The 25,850-nt window shown below is 41.0% G+C and overlaps 1 protein-coding gene across 1 annotated transcript in view; it reads right to left on the bottom strand.

Annotated features, from left to right (window-relative positions):
* FRY (FRY microtubule binding protein) overlaps positions 1–14,348 on the bottom strand; it is a 477,475-nt gene extending 463,127 nt beyond the window's left edge. The window contains exon 1 of the mRNA XM_017538031.2: positions 14,216–14,348. The gene's annotated coding sequence lies outside the window, so the exon portion shown is untranslated. The remainder of the gene's footprint in view (positions 1–14,215) is intronic.
* Positions 14,349–25,850: the final 11,502 nt, after the last annotated feature.

Raw genomic sequence — 25,850 nt, 5'->3', positions numbered from 1 at the left:
TGACGATAGGGTGTCAATTTTTGATCTCTCCTTGCTTCTCATGTGGGCACTTATTGCTATATATTTTCCTCTAGAGACTGCTTTAAATGTGTCCCAGAGATTCTGGGCATACCTCTTATTTAATGTGTGTTCCAAGTAAAATGGAGACCGCCTTGCAAAGTTTGGAAAATAAGTAAATCCACCTACAAAAATTCAGAAACTTTACTCAAGTTCACAGATAAAACTCATGAGCAGACCTGATAAGTCCAAAGTTTGGCAGAAGGGAATTTAGCCAACAAATCAGAGAGTGTAAAATAAACTCAGATTCTCCCTTCCAAAATTAGTTGGGCTTTCACTATAATACTGTGTTGACAATATAAAACTTTCAAAAGTAAAAATTTCATATTTTTCTTTCTTTTCCCTGTATGTATATTGGGTAAATTCATCACAGACAGCATGTGATGCAATAAGGGACAGTCGGTGAGCTCTCAAAACCTAACTGCATGTGGAACAGGACTTGATTATCACCTCATTTCCTTTCAATTTACATTACTTCAGACCAGTCATTTTTACAAAGGAGATACTCTGTCATTCAAGTATCTACTCTTTCCACAGACCAACATTAATGCACTGGAGGAACTTATATTCTGAGTGAAAAACAAAATAAATGTATTCAAGTCTCACTGCACTTACGATCTGAAAGAACATATAGTTTTTGAATGAATGTGTTTGAAGGGTGTATTTGAGAATTTCAGAATAACAAAGGTGTATTTGGACCTATGGCTGTTCAGAATTATAGCCAAAGTTGTGGGAATATATGCCCACTGGAACCAAAATAATAAAGATCTGGTCACAAAAGTTAGACGGCAGCCCAGTTCAACCATTTGTTAGGTAATCTGGCGTCTTCCTACAGCCTTCAGACCATGCTGGGAGTGGGTAGAATCACTATCCATGCTGTTTGGTTTCACCAGAGCAGCCTCCCTGTAATTTCATGGTTTTTTAGATCACTGGGCACTATAGACATGAAAAGGTCTGGGTTTAACATTTTTTATCTCCCATGGTATCTAAAGGCTGGAGTTGGGAACGCCACCTCAAACTTCCATCTTTCCAGGAGCAATTTGAATAAAACTTACACACAGTGAGCAAAGAGGTAATTTTAAAGAGGAGAAAATCTAGAATTGTGGTTCTTAAATACTTTTTACTTATAGATTCCTTTGAGAATCTGATCAAAGATATAGACTGTCTTCAGAAGAAAGAAAAGAACGGGAGGGAGGAAGGGAAAGTAGAGAAAAGAAAAGAAAAAAGCACACACATTTTGCCTATTTACAAAGATTTCAAGGATGAAATCACTGATGCCCTGAATCTAAACCAGGACCCCGATAAAATCAATGGTACTGTGGCCGTTTTCCCCAGGCCCATGTTCGCTTTGAATTGTGTTTCTTGTTTCCTAGTCTACGATCCAGCTGGCGTCGCCCCCTTGCTGGGTCAGTGGGGCTGGAGCACTTCATTGGGTGGAAGACAGGAGGAGGGCACAGATTCTGGGCTCCTGCTCTTTCTGCCTCCTAATCAGCAGTCTTCAGCACTCAACCCTGGCTGAAAGCTCAGGAGTCTGTGCCAGCTTTGACTGTCTTCTACTAAATGAGAGTAATTCACATAAAATTTCTTTTCAACACTTCAGTGTTCTTTCCAGTGCTAAGGACATAATCCAACAAGAAATCAAGTTCCACAGTTTCAATAAAAAAATACGATTAAAAGTGCATATAATGCATTTGAGTCCAACTGACATTTCTGACAAATACTTCAATTGTTTAACAAACACTGAGGAGGAACTGAAAACACCAACAAGGCACTCATCCAATTTGCACTAGCCTCTAAGTGCTGGCAAACCAGTGTCTGTGAAGGCTTTTAATGTTATTGATAGCTTATTCAAATAGGCTGGAGCAGTTCCCCAGGGCCTGAATCACCACTACCTCTGAGGCATCAACCACTCATAAAGCAAAGACGGAGAGAACATGGTCAGAAATGAGTGCTTTGCAATGTCTAAATCAAGATGGCCCTTCTATGATATATCTATGATGTAACCAGAGGGCAGTAACCCTTTCTTATAGTTACAACCCAATTAGCTGCATGAGGGCCTTGAAAAGCACAGAATGACTTCAAGGAAAAAAAATAGTGCTGTTTTAGGAAACTTTAACAGTACGATGGTCATAGAAAATACCAGGATCTTAAAGTTTGTTCTTTCAAATACATCCATAGCCTCACTGAGAGAACGAAAATGTCAGGGGAATTAAAAAAAAAAAAGGCATAGTACAAAAGTAAAGAAAGGGGGAGAACAAAAATGGAAACACTGAAAGAAGACTGGATCTGGCAACCGAGATTTTATGCTGGGGAAGGAAGAAACAGGTGGAGAGGGGGCTAAAGAGGTGGAGCTGCAGCCCCTCGCTGGACGGGGTGGAAAGGAGGCTGGTCTACCACAGATACAGGTGGCAACTAATGGGTTCATGGCTCAGTGCTCCACAGTTGGGAAGGTAAGAGAATGAAACATTTGAGGTTAGAGGATGATGACTTTGATTTTTAAAATGTGTATATATACACTATATACACATTGTAATATATATATATGTATATGTATATATTTAAAATACACACACATACGTATGTATATATTTTTGGCTTGCAGGAAAGTGGGGGTAAGATGGAGGCAGACTGACCAAAGAACAGGTCAAGACAGTATAAAAACAAAAAGAACATCACTTAGTTGAAACATGTTTGAAGAGCTCTGATGAGCTTCTGGAGACCCTAGTTAGTAAAATGCAAGATACGCGTTTTGGGTAAAGAACCCAGAAGGAACAGTGTCTGATTCCATTGGTATACAACATCTTGCTTCATACTCATCATACACAGTTCAGTCATGGTGGTTTCAGACTCACATACTCAAGACATGCTGCTCTGCCTGTCCCTCTGGCAACCAAATTTTGGTTACCCCATTGCTCATTAGGCTCTGAAATAGGGCCTGATCGGGGGAAATAAAAGGAAAAAACTTGAACCAGTTCATCTGTGAGCAGCTCCAGTTAAATGATTGATGGGGAGGAGATTTGAACTATTAATGAAGTTTGGTTATTATCTGTGAGTTTCAATTATGTTTGGCATCTTGGCTCCCAGGAGAAGTGATAATTGAGAGCCAGCTGTAGAAATGGCAATTACAGGATGAGGAGGGTATCAGTATTCTGAATGGTAGTTTTTATTGGCAGATGGGCTTGGTTTTAAGAGGCCGGCCGGTTGGCAAGGTTGTATGTCTCCTGACATTCATCTATAGAAGATGCAAGGCAAAAAAGGCTCATTTGCACTTCCATGTCAGAACCACCAGGATAACCCTGAAACCCCTTTAGATCATGAAAATAGTGGGAGGCTCCTGATAACAAGAATACTGGGCAAATATAGGGGTCCAGATATAGAGCTGTCACTTAGCAGGTGGAACCAAGCTTCAGCAATTTAAAAACTCCACGAGACAAGGAGTATACCTTATGTAGAGACGGAAAAAGTCCTTAGCCTAGGAAATGAGTAGAGGCTTTTCCAGTGTCTCAAAACACAAGAACCAAGGTCTGATGCATGTAAAATTCTGTGTAATGATTTACTATCATGGAAAGATAGTTGGGATAAGGTGTCCTATGTGAAGAACACAGCTTGTAAAACTGTATATTAAATGATCCAATTTTTGTAAACAATATTACAGGTGAAAAAAGACATCTGGGAAGAAATATTTAAAAATGCAAATAGTGATTATATTTAGGAGGTAGGATTGTGGATCATTTCCATTTTCTTCTATTTGCTTACCTAAATATTTACATTTTCCACATTGAACACATATTGCTTGAAGTGTAAAAAATATATTTTAATAAGGTATTCACATTAAAAAATGCATTTAGTGTATTTTAAAATGTGTTAATTACATGTCACACACCTGTAGTGTTGGACCTCTGAGAATAAAAGAGCAATTTGATAACTGATTTCTAAAACCTCCTAGTGGCTGCCCCAGGATCTCTTAAGGAAAGGTCAGGAAGATGCAGTGTAGGCTTCGCTGGCTGTAGTATATTTGCAAGAATGTTTAAGATATGCTAATTACTTAAGATCTTATGGAGCCTGTGATTACATACACTCTATTTTGTTAGTGCTTGAACAGTAAACTAGAGGTTGCCTATGGTTTTATTCTTACTTGATTATACATCCAGGACTCAAAGGAAAGCAAATGAAGATGATAGTTACCCAATCTTGGCATCTTAGTGTTGACTGGAAACTTTCCTCGTGTTCTACTTCTGGTGGATTTAATTCCACTGTTCTGCTGAGTGGGTGCAACCTTCTGCAGAGAATAAAGCCGCTCTGTGCTCTGCCTCCTTCCTTTTGAAGTGCTTCCTTTCCTACTTCTGCTTCCCACTCATCTAGTCACTTCATGTAAGGAAGAAAACACAGGTCCTGCTGGAGAAGACAGGATTCTAGGCTGGATTTATGAGAACCATTAAGGAAGCTCCTGTGGATGTACGATATTGAACAGCTAGGTTGGGGTGGGTACCATAGCAATGGACATGGCTGGGCTAAATTTGAGAGACAAAAATGCCTGACTTTCACTAGACCATTACATTAATTTCCCAAAGCAACAAAAGCAACAATAACAAGTGTACCTTTAACGCACAAGATTCTTTATACAGATTATCTTGCAAACTCAGAACAAACCTGCCCAGTGGAAATGAACAGACCTATTTTACAGACAAGGAAGGAAGCCAAGGTGGAGGGATGTGAAGCACAGGCCATGGGCATATGATGTACGCCTACATAAACACACGGAAACATCCAGCTACGAAAATGACATAGAAGCTTGCTTTTGTAACTGCTCATCAACTTCTCTTTCACTGAATGGAAGAGTTTAACTCAAAAATGAGTTTGTAAGCACATATCAAATGCTTAAATACATAATTCTGAAGACACTCGATTTTTCTTCACTGGCTATTAGGGTGGCTATTGGGAAAATACCTCACCTCTCTGTTCTTCAGTTTGCTAATCTGTAAAATAAACACAGTAAAGAGGTATATCACATGGGGGGGGCTACTGTGGAAATTAAATGATATAAGGGGAGAAGGTAAAGCCCCCAGGGTGATGCCAACCATATACTCTTCAACAGTCACTGATTCTTTCCTCATTCTGTGGATGATGGAAAGCAAGTCCACACGAGTGGGAGCTGAAGATCTTTCCATTCGAAAGCATATCCAATATAATACAGCTATGACTCCAAGGACTCCTTGGCCCCTATTTGATGCTTTTTTTTTTTTTTTTTTGAGATGGAGTTTTGCTCCGTCACCAGGCTGGAGTGCAATGGTGCAATCTTGGCTTACTGCACCTCCACCTCATGAGTTCAAGCAATTATCCTGCCTCAGCCTCCCATGTAGCTGGTACTATAGGCACATGCCTCCACGTCTCTACTTGTATTTTTAGTAGAGACAGGGTTTTACCATGTTGGCCAGGCTGGTCTCAAACTCCTGACCTCAGGTGATCCGCCCACCTCAGCCTCCCAAAGTGCCAGGATTACAGGCGTGAGCTACCGTGCCCGGCCCCTATTTTAATACTTTCGATGGACAGAAAAGTCATCCTTCATTTCCATGACCTACTCAGAGTTTTAACCTCTAGCTCTCACAGAAGTAAGAAAAACAATGCTGAAGTGAACATTTCTTGGAGATGGAGATCAAATTTCAAAATCTTCAATACTGTTTTGGATAAACGTGTTTATAAGAGATACAATGAAGGTAGAGACATTGTCTAATGTGCTACCAGTGTCTCTGAGTGTCCAAACTAAAGACTTATTGAATTTGTCTCTACTGTCTGGAAAGACACCAAAGTAAAATAAGAAAATCCTAGCATTTATTTCTGTCTCAGTGGGTTCGGGATAAAGTCCCTACAATTTACTTTCTTTAGTGGTGTTTCAAGGATTGTTATTGTTATTTTTGTTTTACTAGTTCGACAAATGAAAAAGTTAGTGGACACTGAATTTCAACTTTCCAAATCACATCTGATTTTTGTCAAAGCACAAGCTACATCTGAAAGAGGTGGCAATAAATGTTATGTTTTGTGGTTTGGACCTTCCATTTATATTTCCATGTCCCAAATATCTGCTCACCTCCCTCAGCCACCATGAACCAGATTCTGAGTACTCATGACACATCTCCCATAATAATCTCAATTCTTTACATATCTTCCATAGTTTTCATCAGCCATGTTTTTTCATTTGTCACTTTGCCTTTCCAAATTGTCTTATTACATTATTTATATGCTTTTCAGTTTTATTCATTGCAATGCACCCATCTTCTGTAAGATGTCATAAATATTCAGAAAAATATAAATTGCTTTCACATCTCAGATAAATACATTACTTTGTTTTCTTTCTTTCCTCACCTCACCCCCCCACCCCCAACCAACATTTAACACTATGGCCTATCTGAAATTTATTGGACTACTTGGTTATGACCAAAAATATATTATTCTCTTTCTTACGTTTTTACTTCTTAGAACTGCTACTTTATTGGTCTTGCAAACTTCATTAAGTAATTCATCCTTTTTTCAAGGTGCTATTGTTCATTTGTATGCTTTAAATTAAGTTCATTAAATAATCAAAATATGGAATTTCTATTTATTTTTAATCTGTATAGTTTTCAGTCCAATGTCACAGAATTTTAGTAATAGTCATTTGTAATCGATATTTTGTTAAGGCCAGTTCATCTTTGTGATTTCTATTTGTTAAAAAAAGCTTTTTTTATGTTCTTGATTCTTCTAGATCACTTAACTACCAATCAGATTATAGAGTGTTTTGTAAGGACTTTTATTCATAATTTGTAGGAATTTTTAAGCCAAAGAAGTTGGAAATTGTTGTGTCAACCAATCAACCAATGTTTTAAAATCCAACTGATACACATTAAGCTCCTACCACTAGCAGGCACAATGCTAGGCTCTAGGGCTAAATCAATAAGAAGGATATGCCTCTTCCCACCCCATCCCCAAATGAGTACAATTCAAATTCATGAAGGTTAAAGCTAAAACAGAATGCACAAACTTAGAACAGCTCCAGGAAGGCTGTTCACCTGTCCCCTTCACCCACCACCCTCACTATTATGCGGTTTCACTTATAAGTATCAACATAAACAAAAGGCTTCAGGAAAGCAAGGCCCTGAGACTATTTCTGCATATTATCTCCTTTGACAAAATACTCCACATGTATATGGACCTTATTTGTGTATGGAACTAGAGGTTAAAAGACATGAAAGCCTGGATAGAAAAATACGTCTTAAGAGTGAAGCATGGATAAAGTCAATGATTGCCCTAACCAACTCCAAACCCAGTTCAACACTATTAGCCAGGCAGAAATGTTTCATCAGCTAGTTGAGGCTAACACTGCCACTTTAATTAAAGAGTTATGATGTCAGTTTGGAAACACAATGGGAGAGCAGCTGTGCTCCAGCAATATATTAATACAATTTCCATCAACGTGGACAAACTCCCACATAACGCAAGGGAGATGTGTGTAAAGTTACAAGGTGAAAGCAGCTGCAAGCAGAGGGCAATCTCAGAGTTTCTGCTGTGAAGGAATTACTCTTCTTAGATTATTAGACCGACCTCTTGCTTATGTTTTCATTAATATTTCTTAACGTGCATGGCCAAGATTCTAAGTCACAGGACTTTAAAGTTGCTATAATCATTAACCAACCACATAAAGAAAAGTCATGAGGCTGACCATAGCAACAGGTCATTCAATTTACCTAGCAGTGAGCCCTAACACTCCCACCTTCATGCACTCCCACCATTCATCACGATAAGCAATGTCTGAGTCTATCCCCATGTCCATCAGAGTTAATACAGGTACATTTTAAACGTCCTGTGACTAAGCTTGCCACTAACACATATTTTGTTAATTATCGTCACGTAACTTTCTCCAGTATCATTTCATGTGTATGTATATGTCATCTGATCATTTGATTAATGCTGACATGTAGTCAAGAAGAAAAGTATGTTTTATGCTATTTTGAGTAACTCCCATTTAGAAGCCTACTTCTAAGCACAAAATTTGCAACACACAATTCACTTTGCAACTTCAATTTTACTCTGAGAAACACCCTTTTAAAAAGTTGCACATAGCCTTCATATTTCCTTATTTTTCTTTGTATTCCAAATCCACAGAGGATAAGGAATTACCCTAGACACATAACTATCTTATAGATTTTAAGAACTTATAGCTAAAAACATACTTGCGTAAGGGTTCACGAATGTTTTACAAGAGTCAAGTGTTTTTCCTCATTTTTGTCCTGAGTGGGGCTCATCCTTCATCTGGGGATCCTTTACATAGTATAGGTTTCTCACTTTTTTTCTTTCTCTCAAGATAAACACTGCACACCTGACTACAGTATCTCAGGAACTGAGTTTTAGCATGGTTGGACCATCTGGCACCACAACTCAGATTTAATTAATGTTTACCAAGTACCATGTGTCAGAGCCCGAACTAGGCATTACTGCACATTTGGCTGAATACCCCATTGTGTACATAAGGCTTAATTCATTAGTTGACCATTTTTCCAAACTCCCCATGCATCCACCATGAATTTTATTCTCTGTATTCTGATGTTTTGGCCTCTTGGAGCCTTGCTGGCCTGGAGGGACTGCCTCTCCCAGGGTCAACCAATGCCTGCACATGGTAAAGGACTCACCTGTAAGCAGCTCTCCATATGCAAACCAACAAAGTCAGAGCCCACACCCCACCAGCTCCATTATCAAACTCTCATACTCTGGACCACTATTCTCCCTCCCTAATCACCCCAGGGCCACATACCATACAACTTGAGACAGCCCTGCACCTCAGAGCCTGCTAATATGATGCAAACTAACCAATCTTAAACCTGCTTACCCTGCTTTGCTCATTCCTTCCCATGGAAATCACAGTAAGGCTCTTGCCCACATTTCTTCTTGCTCCCCCTGCCTCCTGCCTGATCCTGCTGCTTCCTTCTGTGTTCCCTGCATGGTGTGCCATGCTGTACTTCTCGTTTCTAGGGGACTCTGGGTATAATAAACTTCCTTCATGACAGTCATTTCTGTGTCTGTATATTTTACCATACCTAGTTAACATAAATCCTGGGTACCATTAAAACACCCCCCATAATTATAGAATTGGCAGCTAAAATTATTTGGGTTTTCTTTCATCCCACCCTCTATGCTCAGTAAACAAGTTTAAAACTTTTTGTTGTTTACATTACCTCATCTGTCCCATGTTAACAATACTTAATAAAAACAATTTTATATAAGTCCCTTTAGTGAATAATCAAAAAGACTTAATAATTATTTTCTAGTATATGAAAGAGGAAGCTCTAGCTACCTACCATGTCACTTCACAGCACCCACCACCATGCCACATTGCTTCACTGTACTTGGGGACAGGCAATAATGACACTCTGCCCACATCATCTTCTCCTCCTGAGTTAGCAGGCTGGAAACCCACTAGATACCTCAATCTGTTAGATACGTGTTCAGAGAGCCCACATTTCACTGGACCGGAAGCTGGGTGTGTCTCTGCAAGTCTAGCTGTTACATTGAGTGTGGGGTTATATGGGCGATGCTAATTGGCTTTAGATCCTGAGACTGCTTCAGAGAGGTTGCTAAGCTAGTTTCTGTGCCATTCCTTCTGCTGGCATCTTCACCTAGGTTCCTGTCCTTGGTCTAAAAGTGCACTCTGCTTGGGCAGGCGGCAGCAGTGGGAAAGCAGAGACACTGGCAGATGGAGATCTGTGTTGCCCAGCAAGGTTTTCTTCTTTTTAAAATTTTTCTTTGTAACATGTCAGAATGTAAAGATGGCCATTTTGGGGGGGGTGTTAAAAATGGACTTTAGGGCAATGTACCTAAGTAGATATATATATATTCTTAGGGATGTATTTCCAGGCAAGGTCACAAACACTGAGTTTTGCTTCAGAGAGGCCTACTGAAGGTATAGACATTTCCCTGTTAGTTCTGGTAGACGTTAAATGTACAATAGGACAAGTATGTAAAATTGGATTAAGTATAGAGTTCAAGAAATTAATGACTTTAGATCATACAAGAGAACTAAAATGTAAGTTGTTATATATTCCTTCAGTGATCAAGATGAATGAAATATATATGGAATTTTTTTTTCTATCCTAAACTAGCTTTGTAATGGCATATTTGAAATAAGACCCTACAAATTAAATCAAGGACTGCATGCTGGCCTGCTCCTCTTTTTCACATTTGGCATTTCTGTCAATGTTATAATTTTAAGAATATGTATTCTAACCAACAGGAGGGTAGTGAGGTACTCAATGTGTCTCCACAGCTTCCATGGAGGATATTTACTCACTCATTCTACAGATATTTTCTTGAGCAGGTTTACTATGTATAACAGACTGTCTTATGTAATTGGTATATAGCAGGGAACAAAAGGCAGGAAAAAGTCCTTGCCCTCCTGTAGCTTGAAGTCTAACACCATGAATGACCGGAGGAATTAATGGATGAATGAATATATAAAAAATGTAATCAGGTTAGGGATCATGGAACTAAGTGAACAGAGATTAGCATATTTCATTGATTAGATTCCTTTTTCAGATTTTAAGATCCCTGAAATCAAGATATGTCTTAATATTTATGGCATATTAAAATTACTGACAACTTTGCAGTACTCACAGCACAACTGTCATGTCCCTGCATGTGCATAAACTTGGTCACAGCTATTCATTTTGTTTTCACTTCTACTGAGTTACGGGCATTGTTGGCACTGCACGTGTTCTGTTTAATTGCCACTGAAATGTTTTCAAAAAGATTACACTATCATTTGGCACTGCAAGGAGACATTACTGCGTATGCATGAAGGCACCGAAACAGCAGTGTGACATAAACGTTCTATTACTAAAGGAAACATTTGTCTTTGTTTGGCATTTCTATATCATTTTACAAAGATCCAAATGCTTTGCCAGACTGAATAAAGAAACACAGGAGTTAATGAAGCTATGTTATAGTTTGTTACTGAGATTCATGCAAGTGGGTTGTCCATCACACCCCAAGCAATGCTACCAATAACACTGGCAGGAAAAAGTACGAAACCCAAGGAAGAGATGAAGAAAACTTGAAAGCAGTGAGAGACTAGTGTGACCTGTTCATGCATTATCATGGAAGAATATCCTTAAAGTGGAACGTCGTAATAAAATTGGCAGTATTTTCTCTTTGTGTACAGCAGAAAAATAATGCTATTATCTTACAACTGATGGCATTTTTGACTGGATGAAATATAGAAATAAAGATGCATTGCCAGTTAATAAGACTTTTAGAAAAAGAACAGAATATAGAGTGGAAGTTTGTTGATTCTGGACAGTTTTAAGTTAATAGGGTATTACAAATGCACAACTTTAGACAAACTACAATTTCAATCATTTGGTATAGTTTTGCAGATCACTAGTCACTTAAAAAAGTCTATTCACTCTTATTTCTAACAATGTTTTGGGCATGTCTCCCATTCTGATGTAAGAGCGTGGTGATAAGAAAGCCTATTTTACTTTCCCAACTTTAGTGGGTGCTGCTCTGATTTTTGCCAGTTTACAGATATTAGAAGGGAGGTGCTGGATCTGTATTCTAAACTCAAACCTTACTACTGCTACCAAGAATGGAGTGAAATACTTAGAGAGGAGAGTCCATTTGAAATCTCAAAGCATGCATATGGGACTTTGAGATTCTTAGCACAAGAGCAACATGAATAAAATGCCAACTATAAGGATATGTTTCCAGGCAGCATATGGTCACAGCTCAAAAACGAACTTTTTTTAAAAACTTACTACAGCAAATTATTTTGGAACCAAAGACAGTTAAAAACCATACCAAAAAGAGAACACACACACGTATACACACACCCCTCTGGGGAAGAGAAATGATAAAACAATGGATATAGATTATAATAGAAAGAATTTTTAGGCACAGCTTAAAAACTTACTGTGTCACAACTGTGCCATCAGTTTTTGATACTATTCAGCCAACAACAACTGCTTTAATGTAGAAGTGAGTATCAAATCAGGAATAAGCGTGTGGCTACATCCACCACAAAGACAACAGGTAGAGCTTTATATGGTGAACACATATTTCAACAGTGTTAAAAATAGACTGCACCATATATGTGGTATTTCCCACTATGCAGAAGGCCTGCTTTCTGTTCCTAGGGCCCTATGTTAATCTCCTTTCTGGTCTGCACTGAGAATTCAGGGATTCCCTGAGCTAATACCACTTTCCCCAGTGACTTCATTTCAGTCTTTCCTTTTAGGTAGACTGGCCCGGGTCGGAAATTCTCTGACAGTTGGTACAGGAGAACAAGTGTGCCAGTGTGAATGCTGCAGGGGATGTGTTGTTGCCAACTGATGGGGTGTACTTCCATATGCAGAGCTAAAATAGGCTTGGATGATTGAGAGTAGAGACTGCTCCTTACGTGCCACTGAGGAAAACACTTGGTTACCTGTCTTCTGGGGCCATCTTATCTGAATGAATGAGGTGGGTTTACATGACTGGGTATTTCCATCTGATTTATATGCTGGAGATGGGGTGGAGAGTGTCTGGGGAGCACCAATGTGGCCCTTCAGTATATGTGCACACAGTGGGGGTGGTTCCCAGAGGGAAAAAACACTCTGTAAAGGGGTCTGATGTACCAGGCCAGTAGAGCTAGCACATGACACCACTGCATTACAATGAGGGCAACTCTCAAGAACTGGGAGACAGCATAGAGCATGGACAGGAAGTCAAACAGATCCAGGTTCAAATCCTGCCTGTATCACTTACTTGCCCAATAATCTTGGTAAAATTACCCAAACTCTTTAAATTCAAAAAATGGGGAAACTAATAATAGTACCTCCTTAGAGTGATTGTGACAATTAAAATAATATATGTCCACACCTAGTAATGTGTCTGGTGAATAGAATGTGCTCAATGTGTGGACACTACTGTGTCGCCTCTAAGGAAATTCCCTTAAATGTAAATGTTTTTACAGATATGATTTTTAGCATGGGAGTATATCACATAGACCAGAAAGTAGCCTTGGTAAGGTGTTTCAAGGGAATTATGAAGTTGTCTTACGGTAGGAATACATCTTGATAATAAAGAAAAATGTAAATATGAGAATCCGCATGTTATCAGTGCGAATGAAATAGAATTTACCATACATTTGTTGAGATTTGCTTAATGGCAAGACTATGCGATATTTCATGTTACTATCTCTACCCTGAACCGCTTTATGATTGATGTGTTCCTCAACCTTGTGTAAAACTCTAAGCATCACTTCTCTGCATTGGAGGAAGTTTTGTAAAGCAAATAACCCCCACCTAATCTATCTTGCTTTGAAGGCTGAAACTTTCATCTTCGAGGGGATAGACATGTGTTCTGTATTCTTTGCATTGGGCTATCACCCTGAGAGGTGAGCCATAACTTCGAACCACTTTGGTACGCTCCATAGAACCTGTTCCCAAACTGCAAAAGCCGACTGAAAGCATCGAGAATAAGAAAACGCTAAGGAATCGACAGAGTAATTATCGGCACCTTGGACACACTAGTGTTTGGGGATCTTTGATTAGACGGCAAGGTAGATTTAAAGCATAGACCTCGGTCGAGTCCACTCTACGCAGAGATAACATAGGGCCACTGACTACCTGCTGCAGTTTTCACACTATGCCGGCTCTGGGTGCCGTCCGCACAAAGCCCCCTCCCCAGGGGGATTCCCACAGAGGAATTTTCTCAAGGAAGGTCCCGTGGCAGGAATGCTGCTGGGGTACGGGTTCCCACGAGCCTACACGCAGGGCACGGGCTCACACGGCAGGGTGGGCTGCCTCTTTAAAGGCGCGGACCTCAGGGAACCCCGAGTCTGGCTCCTCAAGTCTGGGCATCAAACTTTCTCCTGGAACAAAACCTCTTCGAACCCACACGGAGACAGGAGGACAGAGCCCGGGGATGCCATCAGCTGCGGCCCGGAGACAGCGCTCCCACCCCCGCCCGCTTCCCTCAGCCCCCACCCTCTTCCTCCGAGGGAAGGCGGCCCCGGCCGCGCAGCCCCGCCCGGCCCCACCCACCCGCTCCCCGGCCCACCGCCCGGGCGACGGAGCCCACAGCCTCACAAAGCCGCCTCCCGGGAGCTGCGGTTCCCCGGGGCGAGGGGCGAGGGGCGATCCGGGCTGGGTACCTGAGGAAGAGGCCAGGACACCGGCGCCCGACGAGACCCGCAGCATCGCCCGGGCGCCGCCGCCGTGGTTGCCACCGCCCGAGGCTACTTGGCTGCGCCGAGCGCTGGAGCCTCGAGGACCCGGTGCTGCCGCCGCCGCCTGCGATCCCTGCGCTCGCTGCGCCCGGGCTGGGCTGCCCCGCGACAGCCACGGTCAAGCGGAGCCCCGCCCCGTGCGCGCCCGGCGAGCCGCGGACCCCCCAGGACGCGCCGCCTTCCCGATTGGCTGCTGGAGTCGCTAGCCCCGCCCCTGCTTGCCGCGCTCCTCCCACACCGGGGGCGCGCGCGGCTGGCGGCCCCGCGACGGGCGGACTCGCCAGGGGCGCCGCGGGAGGGTGCGGTCCGCGCTGGGCGAGGCTTCCTGCGGACACCGGCGTGCTCGGCCTCCGCTCCTGGGCGCTGCAGTTGCCCCGCTCCTTGCCAGCCTAGAGACAAATAGACGGCCAGAAAGAAAAGAAAGAGAGAAAACATCTCTAGAGCTCTGCACGGGGAGGGCAGTCGCCGTGGCAGCAGTGGTGTGAAATCTTTTTGGTATAAACTCGTTTCTTACAGAAGCCCAGGAAAGGCTGTCTAGGGTGGAGCATTGGAATTATCACCAAGGCTTCTTTGGTTTTGCTTGTTTTTTTTTGTTTGTTTTTTGTTTTTAACCTGCAGGTGTCTCTAGACTTCTTTATCTTATGAAGAAACTAAATCCAGTTAAGCAACTTGTCCAAGGTCATAGAGCTGGTTGCAGGTTGATTTTGTATTTCGATGTTAAATCAAAGCTGCCTCAGCTTTTCTTTCTTTTCCGTCCAGAGAAGAGTTGCATTCTCATATGCAATGCTTTGTATACTGTAAAACAAGGAATCAATTAATAATCCATAGAGATAGAAAGTAGATTCGTGGTTGCTGGGGTGGGAGGACTGGGTAAGTGATTGCTAATAGGTAGGGCTCTCTTAGGGTGTTGAGAATGTTCTGCAGTTTGATAGTGGTGATGGATGCACAACTCTGAATATTCTAAAAACCAACGAATTGTACATTTTAAACTGCTGAACTTTATGGAGTGTGAATAGTATCTCAACAATTCTGATATTTAAAAATGTTTTGGGCGGGGCGAGGTGGCTCATGTCTGTAATCCTAACACTTTAGGTGGCCGAGGTGGGTGGATCATAAAGTCAGGAGTTTGAGACCAGCCTGGCCAACATGCTGAAACCCCGTCTCTACTAAAAATACAAACATTAGCCAGGCATGGTGGTGCATGCCTGTAATTCCAGCTACTCGGGAGGCTGAGGCAGGAGAATTGCTTGAACCCGGAGGCGGAGGTTGCAGTGAGCCGAGATCATGCCACTGCACTCCAGCCTGAGCAACAGAGCAAGACTCAGTCACGGAAATAAAATAAATAAAAATATATTAATGCTTGAACCTAGAAAGTTGAGACTGCAATGAGCCATGATGGTGCCACTGCATTGTAGCCTGGGTGACAGAGCGAGACACTGTTTTTAAAAAAAAGGTATCCAGAGTGATAATACTGTGGGGAAACACACATAAACAAATATTTGGAGTATGTCACAATTCTTTGTGAGCAGAAGTTATGACTTATGTACTAGCATCCATCCATTCATTCAACAATTCACATCCTTCTTTATCAAGTTACTCTGACATGGGTAAAAAGATAAATAACGAATGACCTCTGTCATTAAGGAGTTCCCAGTCTATTGAGGGGACAATTTATAATATGTCACTCTAGGGAGGTAAACAAAGTGTAGGTTTAGGGTGCTAAGACCTAAGGAAGGACCTTGGCACAGTCATAAAGGGGCTGAAGAATGTGTAATGTTTCAGCAATGGCCAACATGGCTAAGTGTGAGAGGTGTGACAGGAAGTGAAGCTGGACAGTTACTCACAGGACAGAGTAGTAGTATGGACTAGAGCTCAGCTAAAGTGGTGCAGGCTAATTAGGAAGTAAATTTTCTATTCTTTCTTGGTCATTTGTATCCCTGGTGTAGTGTGTGATTTTGGTGAATGGTCTCAGTCATCATCATATGAGCAAACAATGGTAACACCAACTGACTTTTGTTTCTACCTTTGTAGTATGTATAAACAGGGTTTGTGGATTGCCTCCTTTGAAGCTCAGAGAGGTGAAGGGGATGCGCTCAAGGTGTTATGTCTTCTAAGTGACAGAGGTGGGATGAAACTCCATCTCCTGACCTTGGATCTTATATTCTCAATATTGTCAGCCTTTCAAGTTATAAAGCTTCCTTATAAGTGCAAAGAACTCTTAAGCTAAAAAAGCTCTCTAAGCAGTAGCAAGTGAAACCTGTTTTTTCACTTGGAGTTTTTCTGTGTTTTGATTGGGAGCTAGAAATATTACAAGCCCTAGGAAAAAAAAACTTAGCTACTAATCTTAGCTCTTCAATTGAGACTGTTCAGCAAAGCCCTGGATTCCAGGTTTTATAAAAAGTGACTCTACAGTTTAAAAACAGGGTGCTGCCTATTTCTCTTGTCAGTGTACAAATGACAGCATACTGAGGGCACCTTCCTTTACATCCATTCACCTGTCCATCTCTTATGGGATTATAAACATCTTTTGAAAGCAGGTACATGTTGAGGATTCTTAATCCAAAAATCCGAAATCTGAGATGCTCCAAAATCTAGATTTTTTTGAGCACTGACCTGATGACACAAGTTGAAGATTCCATTCCTGACCTTATGTGATGAGTCACAGTCAAGACTCAGTGTACAACAGTTTACTTAGTGTCCCCAAGGGAAACAAAGAAAGACCTGTGTATCCCCCTTCTGCTGTGATTTTTGTTTCATGTACACTCAGATTTCCCCATGCAGGCATGCCCACATAGGATAATAAAATGGCACATGTGCAGGCTGGACTCTCTAATGGTAGGCTCCCCACGATGCCCCACATTGGGTCAAGATCTACATGCAATGCTCATTGTGTTTTTTGTTTGTTTGCTTATTTTCTGCTCCATGGTATAAAATTATTATTTAAAATGTCAAAAAGGTTTGGAGATACCCCATGGGTAACAATGACAAGAAATAGAGGAAGCATTTGTGTTAATCTATAGCACAGAAATTTTAGCTGTTGGAGAAACTGGACAAGGTGTGTGAAACATCTTACGGAAGAGAATGGGGTTGGGATGATCATATATGACCTGAAGAATCAGAAGGATACACTGTCAAGGTTCCATGCTGAAAGTGATGAATAGAAGTTAATGAAAAATAGGAAAACAAGAAAAGATCTATTCATGATGAACTAAAAACTGAAGGGAACTGTGATAGTCTGAAGAAATTTAAGAGAAGACACAGCATTAAATTGTTAAAGATTTAGTCATAAGAAAGCATCTGCTGCTCATGAGGCAGCAGAGAATTTTTTTTTTTTTTTTGAGACTGGGTCTTGCTCTTGTCACCCAGGGTGGAGTGCAATGATGCAATCTCAGCTCACTGAAACCTCCACCTCCCAGGTTCAAGCGATTCTCCGCAGCAGAGAAATTCATTGATGAGTTTGTCAAGGTCATGGCTGATTAAAATCTGACGTCAGAACAAGTCTATAATGCTGATGAAACAACACGGTTTTAGTATTGTTGCCCCAGAAAGACACTGACTACAGCTGATGAGACAGCCCCTACGGGGATTAAGGATGCCAAGGACGGAATAACTGTGAGGGAGGTGCTAATGCAGCCGGCACACATACAGGTAAACTTGCTGTGATAGGCAAAAGCTTGCATTCTTGGCTGTTTTCAAGAAATTAATTTCTTACTACTCCATTCTGATGCTAACAAAAAGGCACGGATCACCAGGGATGTCTTTTCTGACTAGTATCACAAACAGTTTGTACCAGTGTTTGGTTAGTGCTGATTCAGCTAGACTGAATGACTACTGCAAGATATTGTTATTCCTCAACCCCTGTCCTGCTTATTCTCTTAAAAAATATCATTTATGATATTCTCATAAAAAATTCTGAAATTCTGAGAATTCCCTGAAATTCTCATAAAAAATATCATTTATGCCATATACTTTCCCCAAAAATGTGACTTCATTAATTAAGCTATGTGACCAAATATCAAATGAAGGGTAATTATAATAAAACTTTTTTCTTTTCTTTTTTTTTGAGATGAAGTCTCACGCTGTTGCCCAGGCTGGAGTACAGTGGTGTGATCTTGGCTCACTGCAGCTGCCTCCCCGGTTCAAGCAATTCTCCTGCCTCAGCCTCCCAAGTAGCTGGGACTACAGGTGCACACCACCACACCTGGCTAGATTTTTATTTTTAGTAGAGACGGGGTTTCAGCATGTTGGCCAGGCTGGTCTTGAACTCCTGACCTCAGGTGATCCGCCCACCTCAGCCTCCCAAAGTGCTGGGATTACAGGTGCGAACCACTGTGCTGGCCAAAAAAGCCCTTGAAAAGCATACTAGCAGAACTGAACAGAGACTTGAGGGTAGAAGGTTTTTAGAAGGAGTTTGGCGTGAAGGATGCTGTATATACTTTTTCCAACACTTGGAATACAGTGACTAAAGATATAGTTGTGCATGTCTGGCACAACTTCTGGCCTGTGTCTATGTTCAGTGAGGACTATGAACAAGGTGGTGACTTTGAAGAATTCTGTATGTCACGTGTCAAAGTGCATACTGACCTTCTCACATATGCAAGAAATATACCTGCAGAATTGATCAGTAAGCTGCAAGAAGTGGATATAAAAGAAGTTTTTAACATTGATAATGAGGCTCCAGTGGTTCATTCACTGAATAATGGTGAAATAATGGAAATGATTCTGAAACAAAGTGATTGTGGTAATAGTGACAATGAAGATGATGTTAACACTGCAGAAAAAGTGCCTCCGATGACATGGTGAAAATGTGTGATGGGCTTATTTGTTGAGGGACTAGAGCAGAGTGCACCCATAACAAAGCAAGAAATCATGTTATAAAATCAAGGAGAGACTTCCAGGACAAAAACCAATGCTAATGAGGTAGATAACTCCCGAGGAAACATTTTAAAAAGCCACCCAGCAGAATACCTCCTCATTTCTAGAGGACCCACTTCCTTGTCCCTCAACTACTTCTGATGTTTCTTCTCATCTAAAAAAGTAAAATATAATACTCAGTAACCTTTAAATCAAAATACACCATCGTAGGTGGAGACCAAAAGCCTGCTGTTATCTGTTATTATTATTTTTTTGAGAGACAGGGTCTGACTCTGTTAACAGGCTGGAGTGCAGTGGTGCCATCTTGGCTCACTGCAACCTCTGCCTCCCAGGTTCAAGTGACTCTCCTGCCTCAGCCTCCTCAGTAGCTGGGACTACAGGTGCATGCCACCACACCCAGATAATTTTTGTGCTTTTAGCAGAGATGAGGTTTCACCATATTGGCCAGGCTGGTCTTGAACTTCTGGCCTCAAATGATCTGCCTGGTGGAGGTGGAGGTTGCAGTGAGCTGAGACTGTGCCAGTGCACTCCAGCCTGGGCGAAAGAGCGAAACTCAGTCTCACAAAAAAAAAAAGTACAAAATTACTTTCAGGCCATGTAATGTGAAACAAAGTTTGTGTTCATATTTGGATCCCTTCCCCAAGATATCTCACTGTGTATATGCAAATATTCTGAAATCTGAAGAAATCCAAAATCCTAAACACTTTTTGTCCCAAGCATTTCAGATAAGGAGTACTCAACCTGTTCCTTGTTTTGTTCATTTCCTTGCTTCCCCTCCCCTCAATTGCATTCTCATCCCTGTCCTCAGCCCCCCTCCCCACCCTCTTTTCACTTTCAGTAGGCCCTCAATGAATGTTTAAATGTCCAATGTCATTTTAGCATCAGAAAGGGAATCTTTTTATTCAAATCTAATTGTCTATGGTGCTGACATACATTATGAAATCTCGATATTAATTAGCTCATGTGGCATACGTGCTCTAGGGCTTTGGGACATGGTTATAAGAACATTAGAGAATTATATTAACACTTCTCACACTTTAATAAGCTGTGTATTGAATTCTAAATCTAAATGCCTGGAATTTAAAAAAGTTAGTCTTATTCTAGTAAAATGCAATATTAATATTTTAACAGTAAAGACACTAAATACTTGGGAGCAGAAGAAATTTACTATTCATTATAGAATTTTTAATCCCTGAGGAGGTAATTTACTACTGATTTTAAAGGTCTTTGAAGTCTTTTGTAAATCTTCCTTGTTTTTCAAAGTATCTTCTCTTAGGCTCATTTTTTCTCTTTCACAGGTTTCTGATATCTGATTAGCACCTTGGCCTTACAATTCGGTTTTCCATAAACTTCTGTGAAGAAATCTAGGGAATCCAAAAGAACGGGGGAGTGCTGATCTCCCTGCAGTCTGAAGCCTGGAGAAACCATCCGGAAGGCTGTAGCTATTCATCTCACAGGAGCAGATGTTGTCCGTCCCCAAGGAGTTATTATGGGTTGGAAGAAATGCGAAAATGAAAATAAGTTATTTTGTGAATGTTATCAAATATGATCAGCACCAGCCAGAGAGAGGTCTAAATGAGTAAGTATTCTTTACTAATAGAAGCAAAAGCAAATGAACATTATGGTTTTCTAAATACATTCAGAAGCAAATAATTCGAGCGAAAGCACAGACCTAATTGGGTCACACATGATAGCATGTGGGAAACAGTCCTGGAGAAGTAGAAAGTGTGTTGCTAGGTCAGCTCAGCTGGTTGTTATCTGTCAACTCTACCCCCTAGCCATGGCTTTGCAGACTTCTCTGGTAGGCTTCCTCCTTTCCGAGGTGGCTAGGCAGAGAGTCACAGAGATAGTGATCTAAGATCCTTTAGGATGCTTATGGGACCTGCTTCTGTGGGTGAAAAGCCAGTCAAGGATAGGACTGGAGAGGAACCAGAATACTTTCCTGCTGAGCTATCTGCTAGCCCCTGGTATTTTCAGTCAGCTAGCCGGGGGTTTCTTGCCGTTCTAGCACAGTTGATTTACCTTATGATTAAATGTGGGTCCATTTCAGGAAAGGAAACATAACAGCAGATAGCGACCACAGAAGTGATAGCCTGATGAAAAAGAATAATCTTGGGTATAGTGTAAAGGTAAAAACTACAAAGTTTTTTAAAAATAAAAAATTTCACTTGCACACACTCTCTTTGAAAAGAGAATGGGCAGCTATTTGCCAGCTGAAAAAATATAATCAAACACTTGATTATATTGTGGATGATCAGGGAAAACATCATGGGGGTGGATTTGGAGCTGACAATAAAGGATGAATGAGGATCAATAGTCTGGGGATGAAAGGGGAAGACAGACATTCTCTGTTGAGTAAAGGGCACCAGGAAAGTCACAGGGTGGAACAATGTATATGTGTTTCAGGAAAAGGCAAGCAGGCTCAATGTGGATGAAGTGTGGAGGGGATTTTGAGAGATGAAGCTTGAAATACAACTGTATTGACCCTTCAACAAGGTTGGTTTGAACTCCAGGTGTTCACATATACACAGATTTTTTCAACCAAACATGATGAAAAATACAGAATTCATGGGATGCTAAACCTACATATACTAAAGGCTGACTTTCCCTATCTGTCTTCCGAGAAGTATGCACAGGTATACATGGAGTCCTGGAACCAGTCCCCTGCATATACTGAAGGATGGCTGTATATGTTTCTTTTAACCTAAACTTCCTATACTAACTCTGTCTTTGTATATTTCTGGATTCTTCCTGCCCCAAGAAAACTAGATATGTACTTAAGAGAGGAAAGAAATAAGCTTGAAATATTTTACCAGTTACCATAGAGAGTAAGAAAAAAATTTCATATTATGTGCAAGGAAAGTCAAGCACAATATATAATTATTCAGAATCAACCACTAAAAAGGCTCTTCAGTAGAATAAAGAATAGTTACGCCAAAGGAAGCGATTGTTTTGACACTTAATTGGGAGGACAACCAAAAATTTAGACTAGGATTATAGCCCTTGCCTTCCTTTTGGAAGATTTCCCAGTTATTATTCAGAGAAGCTGATACTCACAATTCTAGTTGGCTTAAGTGATGGTAAAATAAAACAAAACCCTATGGATGCATGTGTATAAAGAAGATTGACATAAAATCATTATCCATTGATTAATAAATGACTTGAAGCCTTTTCTTGATGTAACTGAACTTCTCTCAAAAATGAATTTTGGCTGGGTGTGGTGGCTCACACCTGTGGTGCCAGCATTCTGGGTGGCTGAGGTGGATGGATCACTTGAGCTCAGGAGTTCAACACCAGCCTAGCCAATGTGATGAAGCCCCATTTTTACTAAAAATACAAAAATTAGCTGGGTGTGGGGCAGATGCCTGTAATACCAGGTACTTGGAAGGCTGAGGCAGGAGAAACGCTTGAACTAAGGAGGCAGAGGTTGCAGTGAGCCCAGATCATGCCATTGCACTTCAGCTTGGGCGATAAGAGCAAAACTCTCAAAAAAAATTTTTTTTTATATTACCCCTTTACATTTCCTAACACTCTTTATTTTTGCCTATTCACTAGACTAGTTGAAATAGTTTCTTTTCTTTACTTTTCTATTTTTCTGTTGCATGACCTGTAAGAATGATATTTCATGGCACCAGAAGTGGTTGAGAAGGAAATTACCAAGGTATTGATCTCTGAATAATCCTGAGGGTGAGTGCTCTAGGGAGTTGGGAAAAAATAAAAGCGAACCTGTTTTCTAAAGCAAAAAGAGGTCATTTCTGCAAAGTTAAGACTGATGAGCCTGACAGTGGTTCTGAGTGAGGCTCTAGAATGGGTTATTCAAAGCCTGCACCTGGTAAAAAGTGAAGACCAAGAATCCAGCAGATTACTGAAGAGTATTTCATCAGATCGTCCAGAAACTTATTAGACTAGTGAATATGTAGCAGAGACTGCTAATTGTTTCCCAATAAATATTCTCCCAATCTTTTTATTAAAAGCACCCCTGAGTTTTAATTGGGAGCATGATGGCTTATATAGACTCCACTTTCTGCACTCCACTGTGGCTGGGTGTGGCCACATGACTAGGTTCTGGCCAATGGGGTATAAGAAGAAGCCATCAGTCTGGTCCCTGGATGGCTCCCCTCCACTTTCTCCTTCCTTGTTCTACGTTCTGCAAGTGGTGAGGGAACGTCAACCAAGTAGTCAGAACCATACCCAGGGGATGGTGGAGCAACAGCTTAGAGGGTCCCTAAGTTCCTGGTTGGCCACATGAAGAAAAGTCACCTATCTCCCTCCGTACTGTATGTTAAAGAGAAACAGGCCTGCATTTTATCTGAGCCACTGCATTTTAAAGTCTCCATGTGATAGCAGCTTAGTTTATGTCCTAATCAACAAAACATGAACTTTAGTAAGTCATTTGCTCAGGTTTCTTGTGATATACTTCTATACAAAGAGAAGAAATGTGTACAACACAATTACATGAATTTGTAGCTGCAAGAATAATCTTACTCAAGTTGTCCTCCTGATTAACCTAGGTTTGCAAACTATAGGCATCAGGTGGAATTTGACCCTGCATTTTGTTTTCAGTAAAGAATGCTTAAAAAAAATTACAAATTTTTTTGAGTGCTTTTAGGACAGTGTGTACTAACTCATCACAGTTCTCAGTGTCTTACTCCTGCCTCTGTTAGTCTATTTATTTTGAGAAAAAGTCTCACTCTGTCGCCCAGGCTGGAGTGCAGTGGCATGATCTCGGCTCACTGCAATCTCTGCCACCTGGGTTCAAGCGATTCTCCATAGATACAGGGTTTCACCGTGTTGGCCAATCTGGTCTCAAACTCCTGACCTCGAGTGATCCACCTGCCTCAGCCTCCCAAAATACTGGGATTTGGAATTACAGGCATGAGCCACCATGCCTGGCCCTTTTTGTATATTTCTTTCTTTCTTTCTTTTTTTTTTGAAATAGTCTTGCTTTGTCACCCAGACTGGAGTTCAGTGGCATGATCTTGGCTCACTGCAACCTCCGCCTCCTAAGTTCAAGCAATTCTCTGGCCTCAGCCTCCCAAATAGCTGGGATTACAGTCAAGTGTCACCACGCCCAGCTATTTTTATATTAGTAGAGATAGGGGTTTCACCACATTGGCCAGGCTGGTCTTGAACCCCTGAGCTCAAGTGATCTGCCTGCCTCTACCTCCCAAAGTGCTGGGATTACAGGCATGAGCCATCACTCCCAGCCTCTTTATATATTTCTGTTTCTTGCTTGGCACCTGAAGGCATTTGAGTTACTAGAGTAATAGACTATGCTGTTGTTCCAAATACCCCTGACAATACTGTGGCTTAAAAATGAAAGAAGTTTGTTTCTCTCTCACTTAAGATCTGTAGGTAAACATTCCTAGTTAGTAAGCAACTCTACCTACAATGGTCACACAGAGGCTTAAGTTCCTTCCAACAAGTTGTTCCCTCATCTTCAGATTGTTGTTTGCAGGATTGAGAGTGAGTCACAATGAATAACTCCTGCTGTCAGAAAGGAAAGCAAATCAAACAAGCAAATGTGAGGGAGGCACTGATCTAATCTAAGTATAGAGTTTGGTGAGTTTTGATGAATATATACACCTGTGCAAGCACTACCCAAATCGAGATCTAGAATTTAGGTTGTCAACTTCTTTTTTTAATTTGTTGTTTTGGTGAAGATACTTTGCCCCTGAATTTGTGGATAGCATTAATCCCAGAGGAATAACAGCCATGTTGGGTAGCATAAGAGTTCAAGGCATCTTAAGAATCTAGAGACATGAGATGAATATAATTTAGTAGGGGTAAGTGCAAGTCTTGACCTTGAATTCAAAAGTTAACTCCAGGCTGGGCAGTGGTGGCACAGGGCTGTCATTCCAGTGTTTCGAGTTCAAGGTGAGAGCATCGCATGAGGCCAGGAGTTCAAGATCAGCCTGAGCTACATAGTGATGCTATGTCTCTATAAAATATTTTTTAAATTAGCTGGGCATGATGGCATGTGCCTGTAGTCCCAGCTACTCAAGAGGCTGAAGTGGGAGGATTGCTTGAATCCAGGAGTTTGAGGCTGCAATGAGCTATGATTGTGACCAGCCAATAATCAGAGGGAGACCGTATCTCAAAAAACAAAAAAAGAAACCAAAAGTCAACTTCACAAGATGAAGAAAATCATACAAAACAAACTGTAGCTTAATAAATTACATAAGAGAATGTTCTTATAGCTACCACTCAGCCATCCAAATGAAGAAATGGAACATTTCCAGCCCCCACTGTTGCAATCACAGCTCCCTCACATCTGCCTTAAGTATCCACTAGCCTGACTTTTATAATTACTTCCTCACATTTATTTATAGTTCTATCACCTAAATGTTCATCCTTAGATACCAGCATGAATCTTGCCCATTTTATAATTTGATACCTCTCTTTTAGTCTACAGATTCCTTTTCTATCCCTTTCATTTTCTTTACAATTTTTCTGTTGAAGAACTGGTGCTTTTTGACCAATAGAGTTTCCCAGTCTGGATTTTGTTGACTGTGTAATACTCATTTTTTAGTTTAACAATGATCTCTGTCCTCATTATTTCCTGCAAATTGGTAACTGGATTCAGGTACTTGATCAGACGCAGGTTTGATTCCTTTGGCAAGGTGGTGGTAGTGTTCTTTCATCAGGAAGAATATATTATCTGGTCATTTCTCTTTTTGTGGTT

Source organism: Cebus imitator, unplaced genomic scaffold, assembly GCF_001604975.1.
Source record: "Cebus imitator isolate Cc_AM_T3 unplaced genomic scaffold, Cebus_imitator-1.0 Scaffold108, whole genome shotgun sequence".
Lineage (NCBI taxonomy): Eukaryota > Metazoa > Chordata > Mammalia > Primates > Cebidae > Cebus > Cebus imitator.
This window is presented reverse-complemented; position numbering and strand designations above follow the sequence as displayed.